Source organism: Microtus pennsylvanicus, chromosome 1, assembly GCF_037038515.1.
Source record: "Microtus pennsylvanicus isolate mMicPen1 chromosome 1, mMicPen1.hap1, whole genome shotgun sequence".
In the NCBI taxonomy this organism is placed as follows: Eukaryota; Metazoa; Chordata; class Mammalia; order Rodentia; family Cricetidae; genus Microtus; species Microtus pennsylvanicus.
In genome coordinates, this window is record NC_134579.1 from 154,088,102 (window position 1) to 154,099,000 (window position 10,899).

The following is a 10,899-nucleotide window of genomic DNA, read 5'->3' on the forward strand; positions in this document are numbered from 1 at the left end:
GTATAAGATACTATCTCAGAGTCATTTTGGTTTGCATTTTCTTGATGGCTAAGAAAACTGAGCAATTCCTTAATTGTCTTTTAGCTATTTGGAGTTCCTCTGTTGATTATACTCTGTTTAGATCTCTATCCAATTCTTATTAATTATTTTATAATTTGGTGTCTAGTTTTTGAGGTTTTTATATAGATTTTGAGATCAGTCCCCTGTCCAATGTGGTTCTAATGCAGATATTTTCCCATTCAATACACTACCATTTTGTCTTAGTGATTGTGTCTTTTGCCTATAGCTGCTCTTTAGTTTCAAGTGGTCCCATTTATTAATTGGTGCTCTCAATGTCTATGCTACTGGGGTTACATTTAGGAAGTGGTCTCCTGTGCCCATAATTTCATTGATACTTCTCATTTCCTCTTCAATGAGGTTCAGTGTGACTGGATATATGTTGAGGTTTTTGACCACTTATACCTGTTTTGTTCATGGGGTAGATTAATCTGTTTGTATTCTTTTACATACTGACATTCAGTTATGCCAGCACCATTTTTTGGAAGATGCTTTCTTTTGTATGTGGGAGGTCCTTCTGTCTGCATGTTGCTTTTATTGGTTAATGAATAAAGAACTACTTTTAGCTTTTGACAGTGAATAACAGAACTAGGTGGGGAAATCTAGGCTGTATGCTGGGGAAAAGAAGGGTCGACTCAGAGAGAAGCCATCAAGCCTCTGGAGATAGACACTGGGAACTTTATCCAGTAAGTAACAGCCACATGGTGAAATACAGATAAATAGAATTGTGCTAAATTAATATAACAGTTAGTCAATAAGAAGCTAGAACTAATGGGCAAGAAGTGATTCAATAATACAGTTTTTGTGTGATTATTTTGTGTTTAATCTATCCTGGTAGCCTGAAAACAACAAGTGGCCTCCCCCTCCTTCCAACATATTTTCCATTGTATAATTTTAGCTTCTTTGTCAAAAACTAGGTGTTCATAGGTGTGAGGAATAATGTCAGGATCTTTGTTTCAATTCCATTGGTCTACCTGTTTGATTTTATGTCAATACCAAGCCTTTTTTATTACTGTAGCTCTATAGAAAAGCTTGATGTCAGGGATGGGAATTTCTCCAGACGTTTTTTATTCTAGAGAACTGTTCTCGTTATTTTGGATTTTTTTATTGTTATTCCATATGAAGTTGAATATTGTTCTCCAAGGTCTGTGAAGTATTTGGCTAAATTTTGGTGTTGATTGCATTCAATCTGTAGTGTAGTTTTGGTAGAATTATTATTTTTACTATTTTGTTAAAACATATAGAAGAGCATGGGAAATCTTTTCATTTTCTGATATTGATGGCAAATTTCTTCTTCAAAGAATTAAAGATCTTGTCATATACATCTTTCACGTGTTTGGTTAGTTTTACCCTAAGATATTTTATGTTATTTGTGGGTATTAAAAATGGTGATGTTGACCCCCAAAAAAGGTGCCCGGGCACCTTCAGCTTGTGCTCCAGGGGTCCCGCCTCCCCGGTTTTTTTCTTTTGTGCCCGGATCATCGGGCTACCAGGTGGCCCTGTTTAGGTACTGAGGAGTTCCATCTGGACAGGCAACGCACCCGGAGTGGATCTCGCCCCGCCTGCCTGGTTTTTTCCTTTTGTCCCCGGATCATCGGGCTGCCAGGCGGCCCTGTTTAGGTGGCCCTGTTTAGGTACTGAGGAATTCCATCTGCACAGATGAGTGTGTGCTATCCAGGGGTCCAACAATAACCACAATAATTCAAATATCTAGAGACCTTTCACCAGCACAACACAACGAAAGGAAACACACAAACTCTACTACTAAAAAAGTGACCGGGATTAACAAACACTGGTCATTAATATCCCTTAATGTCAATGGGCCCAACTCACCTATAAAAAGGCACAGGCTAAGAGATTGGATACGAAAACAGGATCCAACATTCTGCTGTTTACAAGAAACACACCTCAACCACAAAGACAGGCACCTACTCAGAGTAAAGGGCTGGGAAAAGGCTTATCAAGCAAAAAGACCTAAGAAACAAGCAGGTGTGGGCATACAAATCTCTAACAAAGTTGACTTCAAGCTTAAATCAATCAGAAGAGATGGAGAGTGACATTTTATATTCATAACAGGAACAATTCATCAGGATGAAGTCTTAATCCTGAATATCTATGCCCCTAATATAAAAGCACCCATGTACGTAGAAGAAACATTACTAAAACTCAGGCAGCCATGAAACCGCACACACTAATAGTAGGAGACTTCAACACTCCTCTCTCACCAATGGACAGGTCAATCAGACAGAAACCTAACAGAGAAATGAGAGAATTAATGGAGGTAATGAATCAAATAGACTTAAGAGACATCTATAGATTATTCCACCCAAATAGGAAAGAATGTACTTTCTTCTCTGCAGCTCATGGAACCTTCTCAAAAATTGAACACATACTTGGTAACAAAGCTAACTTCCACAGTTACAAAAAAATATTTGTAACCTCCTGTGTCTTATCAGATCACTATGGATTAAAGTGAGAATTCAACAACAATGCTATCCCCAGAAAGCCTACAAACTCATGGAAACTGAACAGTCAACTACTGAACCATACCTGGATTAAGGAAGAAATAAAGAAAGAAATTAAAGTCTTTCTGGAATTCAATGAAAATAAAGAAACAACATACTCAAACTTATGGGACACTATGAAAACAGACCTAAGAGGAAAGTTCATAGCACTAAGTGCCCACTTAAAGAAAACAGAGAAAGCACACATTGGAGACTTAACAGCCCACCTGAAAGCTCTAGCAAAAAAAGAAGCAGACTCACCTAGGAGGAGTAGAAGACTGGAAATAATCAAAGTGATGGCTGAAATCAACAAAATAGAAACACTAAAACAATCTAAAGAATCAAAGAAACAAAAAGCTGGTTCCTGGAGAAAATCAACAAGATTGATAAACCCCTATCCAAACTAATCAAACGGCAGAGAGAGGATATGCAAATTAATAGGATCAGAAATGAAAAGGGGGACATAACAACAGACACAGAGGAAATTCAGAGAATCATTAGATCTTACTACAAAAACCTGTATGCCACAAAACTGGAAAATGTAAAAGAAATGGACACTTTTTTAGATAAATACCATATACCAAAGTTACACCAGGACCAGGTGAACGACATAAATAGTCCCGAAAAATTAGAAGCTGTTATCAAAAACCTCCCTACCAAAAAAAGCCCAAGACCAGATGGTTTCAATGCGGAATTCTACCAGAACTTCCAAGGAGACCTAATACCTATACTCCTTAATGTATTTCACAATATAGAAAGAGAAGGGTCATTGCCAAATTCCTTTTATGAAGCTACAATCACTCTGATACCAAAACCGCACAAAGACTCAACCAGGAAAGAGAATTACAGGCCAATCTCACTCATGAATATCGACACAAAAATCCTCAACAAAATACTGGCAAACTGTATCCAAGAACACATCCGAAAAATTATCCATTATGATCAAGTAGGCTTCATCCCAGAGATGCAGGGCTGCTTCAACATACGAAAATCTATCAATGTAAACCTTCATATAAATAAATTGAAAGAAAAAAAAACATATGATCATTTCATTAGATGCTGAAAAAGCATTTGACAAAATCCAACATCCCTTTATGAGAAAAGTATTGGAGAGATTAGGGATACAAGGGTCATACCTAAATATAATAAAAGCTATATACAGCAAGCCGACAGCTAACATCAAATTAAACGGAGAGAAACTCAAAGCCATCCCACTAAACTCAGGAACACGACAAGGCTGTCCACTCTTGCCATACCTCTTCAATATAGTGCTTGAATTTCTAGCAATAGCAATAAGAAAATATAATGAGATCAAGGGGATTCAAATTGGAAAGGAAGAAGTTAAACTTTCGTTATTTGCAGATGATATGATAGTCTACATAAGCGACCCCCAAAACTACACGAAAGAACTTTTACGGCTGATAAACAGCTTTAGTAATGTGGCACGATACAAGATCAACTCCAAAATATGTCACCCTCTTATACACAAAGGATATGGAAGCAGAGAGGGAAATCAGAGAAGCTTCACCTTTCATGATAGCCACAAACAGCATAAAATATCTTGGGGTAACTCTAACCAAGGAAGTAAAAGATCTATTTGACAAGAACTTTAAGACATTGAAGAGAGAAATTGAAGAGGATAGCAGAAAATGGATGGACCTCCCATGCTCTTGGATTGGGAGGATCAACATAGTGAAAATGGCAATTCTACCAAAAGCAATCTATAGATTCAATGCAATCCCCATCAAGGTCCCATCAAAATTCTTCACAGATCTGGAGAGGACAATAATCAACTTTATATGGAAAAACAAAAAACCTAGGACAGTCAAAACAATCCAATACAATAAAGGAGTTTCTGGAGGCATTACCATCCCTGACTTCAAACTCTATTACCGAGCTACAGTGATGAAAACAGGGTGGTACTGGCATAAAAACAGAGAAGTCGACCAATGGAATCGTATAGAAGAGCCGGATTTTAACCCACAAACCTATGAACACCTCATTTTTGATAAAGGAGCTAAAAGTATACAATGGAACAAAGAAAACATCTTAAACAAATGGTGCTGGCATAACTGGATGTCAACCTGTAGAAGAATGAAAATAGACCCATATCTATCACCATGCACAAAACTCAAGTCCAAATGAATTAAAGACCTCACTATCAACCCGAACACACTGAACCTGATAGAAGAGAAAGTGGGAAGTACCCTACAACAGATGGGCACAGGAGATCGCTTACCATGTTTATCCCCAGCAGCGCAGACATTAAAAGCAACATTGAAAAAATGGGACCCACTAAAACTGAGAAGCTTCTGTAAAGCAAAGGACACTGTCACTAAGACACAAAGGCAACCTACTGACTGGGAGAAGATCTTCACCAACCCCGCAACAGACAAAGGTCTGATCTCCAAAATATATAGAGAACTCAAGAAACTAGACTTTAAAATGCTAATTAACCCAATTAAAAAATGGGGCACTGAACTGAACAGAGAATTCTCAACAGAAGTTCAAATGGCCAAAAGACACTTAAGGTCATGCTCATCCTCCTTAGCAATCAGGGAAATGCAAATCAAAACAACTTTGAGATATCATCTTACACCTGTCAGAATGGCTAAAATCAAAAACACCAATGATAGCCTTTGCTGGAGAGGCTGTGGAGGAAGGGGTACACTTATCCATTGCTGGTGGGAATGCAATCTTGTGCAACCACTTTGGAAATCAGTGTTTTGGTTTCACAGGAAATTCGGGATCAACCTTTTTCTGGACCCAGCCATACCACTCTTGGGAATATACCCAAGAGATGCCCGATCATATGACAAAAGCATTTGTTCAACTATGTTCATAGCAGTATTATTTGTAATAGCCAGAACCTGGAAACAACCTAGATGCCCTTCAATGGAAGAATAGATGAAGAAAGTGTGGAATATATACAAAGTAGAGTACTATGCTGTGGTAAATAACAATGACTTATCAAATTTTGCATACAAATGGAAGGAAATAGAAAACACTATCCTGAGTGTGGTAACCCAGACCCAAAAATATGAACATCGGATGTACTCACTCATAATCGGTTTCTAGCCATAAATAAGGGTCACGGAGGCTACAATTGGTGAACCTAAAGAAGCTAAATAAGATGGTGAACCCAAGGAAAACATATAGTTGTTCTCTTGCCTATGGGAAGTAGATAAAATTGCCTGGGAGAAAAGTGGGATCTTGTGAGTGGGGTGGGTTGGGGGTAAAGGGAGATGTGGAGAGAAAAGTGAGAAGGGGAGGATGGGGGGGAACTTGGGGAAACAGGATGATTGGGATAAAGGAAGGCTGGATAGGGGAGCACGGAAGCACAATTCTTAGTTAAGGGACCCACTTTAGGCTGGGCAGGAGAATTGACCCTAGAGGGGCTCCCAGGTGCCCAAGGTGATGTCCCCAGTTAGTCCCTTGGGCAGCTGAGGATAGGGAACCTGAAACGACCCTATCGTATAGCAATACCGACGAATATCTTGCATATCACCATAGAACCTTCAGCTGGTGATGGATGGAGATAGAAACAGAGACCAACACTGAAGCATTGGACTGAACTCCCAAGGTCCCAATGAGGAGTGAAAGGAGGGAGAAGATGAGCAAGGAAGTCAGGACCACGAGGGGTGCACCCAGCGACAGAGACAGTGGGGCTGATCTATTGGGAGCTCACCAAGGCCAGCCGGACAATGACTGAAAAAGCATGGGATAAAACCGGACTCTCTGAACATGGCGAACAATGAGGGCTGATGAGAAGCCACGGACAATGGCACAGGGTTTTGATCCTACTTCATGTTCTGGTTGTGTGGGAGCCTAGCCAGTTTGGATGTTCACCTTCCTATATGGATGGAGGGGGGAGGACTTTGGACTTTCCACAGGGCAGGGAACCCTGACTGCTCTTTGGACTGGAGAGGGAGGGGGAGAGGTGTAGGGGGAGGGGGAGAAGGATGGGAAGAGGGGGAGGGAAATGGGAGGATGGGAGGAGGGGGAAACTTTTTTTTCCCTTTTTCTCAATAAAAATTGTTGATGTTTTTCTCATTTCTCTTTTATCCCCTTTATCATTTGAATATAGAAGGGCTATTAAATTTTTGAGTTAATTGTGTATCCTGGCACATTATGGAAGGTGTTTAACAAGTGTAGGAGTTCTCTCGTAGAGATTTTGGGGTCGCCTATATATAATACCTTATCATTTTCAAATAGTGAGAATTTGACTTTTTCCTTTCAATTTGTATTTCTTTAATCTCCTTTTGTTGTCTTATTGTTCCTGCTAAAACTTCGAGTACCATGTTGAATAGCTATAGAGGAGTGGACAGCCTCATTTTGTTCTTGGTTTTAGTATAATTACTTTGATTTTCTCTCCATTTGAATTGATTTTGACTCTTGGCTTCCTCTATATTGTTTTCTTATGTTTATATATGTTCATTTTATCCATGATCTCTCCAAGACCTTTCTCCTTCAGGGATGTTCAATTTTGCTAAATGCTTTTTCAGCATCTAATGAGATGACTATTTGGTTTTTATTCATTTATTATGTTTATATTGTAGATTATACTATAGATTCTTTTTCTATGTTGAACCATACCTGCATTTCTTGCGTGAATCCAAATTGATCATGGGGATGTTTTTTGATTGGTCATGGGTTTGGTTCACATGTATTTTATTGATTATTTTTGCATCTATGTTTATTAGTGATTTTTGTCTATGCATCTCTTTCTTGGTTGAGTTTGTGTGGTTTTGGTATCAGAGTAGCTGTAATCTCAAAAAAAGAGTTTGGCAATGTTTCTTGAGTTTCTATTCTGTGGAACACGTTGAGAAGTATTGGTATTAACTCTTCTTTGAAGTGCTCATAGAATTCTGCAATGAATGATTCTGTACTGGGCTTATTTTTGGCTGGGAGGCTTGTGATGTCTGCTTCTATTTCCTTGAAAGTTACAGGTCTATTTACATTATTCACATGGTTTTAATTTAACTTTGGATTGTGATTCCTATCCAGAAAACAGTCCATTTCTTTTATCCTTTCCAGTGTTATGGAATATAGGTTTTCATAGATTTTCATCATTTTCTCATTGTCTGTTGTTTTATTACCATTTTCATTTCTGATTTAGTTCATTTCAGTGTTCTCACTTTGTCTTTTAAGTAGTGTGAATAAACATTTGTCTATCTTGTTGATTTTCTCAAAAAAATCAGCTCTTTGTTTCATTGATGCTTTGTACTGTTTTCTTTGTTTCATTGTTGATTTCAGCCAAAAATTTGATTATTTCCTGTCATTTACTTCTCCTGGGTCAGTATGCTGCTTTTTGTTCTAGAGCTAGGTGTGCTAATAAGTCACTAGTATGAGTTTTCTCTACTTTCTATATATAGGCACTTAGAGCTAAGACTTTCCACTTAGCACCACTTTCATAGTGTTCCAAGAGTTTGAATACATTGTGCCTTCATTTTTATAGAATTCTAAAAGGTCTTTAATTTCTTTATTTCTTCTTTGACCCAGGGGTGATTCATTAGAGCACTGTTCAATTTCTAAGAGCGTATAGGCTTTCATCCATTAAGGTTGTTGTTAAATTCTGACTCTAAACAATGGTTATCTGATAAGAAACAGGGGTTTACTCCATTTTTGTATCTCATCTGATTGATTTCCATTTGAAATATGTTTTACATGATATTAGGATAGCTACACCTACTTTTTCTTACATTCATTTGAATGGCATTTTTTCCCAGCCTTTTACTTTGAGGTAAAGTTTGGCTTTGAAGTTGAGATCTGTTTATTATATACATCGGAAGTATGGACCTTTCTTTCATTTCTATTCTCTTAGCCCCTTCTTTTTATATTTGAATTGAGTCCATTGATATTAAGAGGTAATAATGACCAGTGATTGCTAATTTCTGATATTTTTTGGTGGAAGTGCTTGTGTTTTTCCCTTCCTTGGTTTTTGCTGGTGTGAGGTTATCTATTGCCTCTATATTTGTGTGTGCTGTTACCTTCTGTAGGTTGGAGTTTTCCTTCTAGTACTTCCTGTAGTGCTGGATTTGTGAAAGGTATTGTTTAAATCTGGTTTTGTCATGGAATATACTATTTTCTCCATTGATGTTGATTGAAAGATTTGCTGGGTATAGTAGTCTGGGCTTTCATTCATGGTCTCTTAGTGTCTTGTCTGAACTCCATCTGTCCAGGCTTTCAGGTCTGACATTATATGTTATTTAACTTTTTCTTTTGATGCTATGAACATTCTTTCTTTGTTTTGTATGTTTTGTGTTTTGATTATTACATGGCAAGGCTACTTTTTGTCAAGTCTATTGTTGTTCTGTACATTTCTTGAACCTTCATAGGGATATCCTTCTTTAGGTTGAAAAAGTTTTCTTCTATGATTTTGTTGAATATATTTTCTGTGCCTTTGAGCTGGAGCTCTCAGTCTTTTATCTCTATTAGTCTTATGTTTGATCTTTTCATGGTGTCCCATATTTCCTGGCTGTTCTGTGGTAAGAATTTATTGGATTTAATGTTTTATTTGACCAGTGATTCTCTTTGCTCAATAGTATCTTCAAAACATGAGATTATCTTTTCCATCTCATGTATTTTGTTGTTTATGCTTGCTTCTACTGTTTCTGTTCATTTACCCAGATTTCCCATATCCAGAAAGTCTTTGGCTCGTGTTTCCTTTATTGCTTGCATTTCAGTCTTCAAGTCTTGAACTTATGAGGTGCGTGTTTCTCCTTTTGCTTTTTATTGTTTTTTTAATAATTTCTTGATTTTTTTGTCTTTTCCACCATTTTAAGGGAATTTTTTTATCTCCTCTTTAAAGTTCTCCTTCATCATCATAAAGTTATATTTAAAATCATATTTTTCTCTTATTTTGGGTTGGCATGATCAAGTCTTTCTGTATCACTGAGTTCTGGTATCCTATGTGGCTTTTTAGGCTTTTAAATAAATTCTTCTATTGGCCCCTACACATCTCTTACTCCAGTTGTTCCCAGCAGTGTCTTTGTATGTTATTCCAATCCTTGGTGTGGCTGTCTGTGTCTTTTGAAACTCTTCCTGGTCTGCTCTGTACTGTTGTTCTCTGAGTCTCAGGTAGCCACTGAGTTCTCTCTTGGGCCTGTTCTCTTGGTCCACTCTGTGCAATCACAATTTATGCTTAATTGTTCCTTTCTTAGTCCTCTGTGTCTAGTAGCAGGCTGTGTTTCAGACTTCCAGTGAGGTTGTGGTGAGGTAATAGGAAGTTTTGGGGTGGAGTGGGACTTGTAGATTTCAGGTTCTGATGGATGTGATGGGGTATTTGAGCAGCCCACCTGCCGGAACTTTTCCTGATGACTGGCTAGAGAAGCTGACGCAGGTTGGGGGGGGGGGGTCTGCGCCAGTTCTGCCTGGAAGCCTAGACTGATGTGGGATGCCCCTATTGAGACAAGACTTCTTTTCAGGTGGAAGAATAGCAATCTTTATTTTCCCAGAGCTAAAGCCTTTTATACCTTTACAAAGCTTCTATAGAAAACAACCGGCCAGAAAGAACACAAACATCCTTGTCAATTACAGACCACTAGGAAGTTCTGCTGTGGGTCAGGGGAATGAGGGCAATTACATCACAACAGGGGAAGGGACCCAGAGTTTCACCCAGGTATGGGGGAACTTGAAAGTGGGGTGTCCAATCATGTGTGTAGACATTCACCTTTTGGTTCTTTCTGTCAAGACTGCTAAAATTAATGATTAGTACTGTAGAAAGCATATACAGATGAACCTTCCTAAATGATATACATCTCTGAAGGAGATCTAAATGAATTTACTAATGAATAAATGAGGCAGACTTTTTATCATATGGTTACATCCAATTGAGTTATTGCCTAAAAGTGATACGCTGGCTGTCACCAAACACCCCATTTACTGACAAGATTATAGATGATAATCCACAGATTGATTGCAAGATCTATTTAATAATACCTAAACAACACCAAATTCACAAAAGATTGAACATGCAGAAGATGACCTGGTGCTTTCATTGAGCTTTAACCCAGCATTTTAGTGTCTTTGGTACTGAAATATATATTATCCTGTAACAAACATAAACTGTAGATGAAAACACACCCAAAAACTTTTGATCTACAAAGCTACCTTGCCCGCAAGATAGATTAAAGAATGGTTGCACAAAATTTCTAAGAGTAAGTACTCAATATCAGGTTAGATTGAATACCAGATCCACAAAATTGATCCAACCAGAAACTACTTGGGTGAAGAAAAATCAGAGACTAGATGGTCTAGTTATCTACAGTAAAACCAAATCCTAATGTACAAAAAAGAACAAATGTCTTGCAATGGAATTATGTTACACTTATAGATC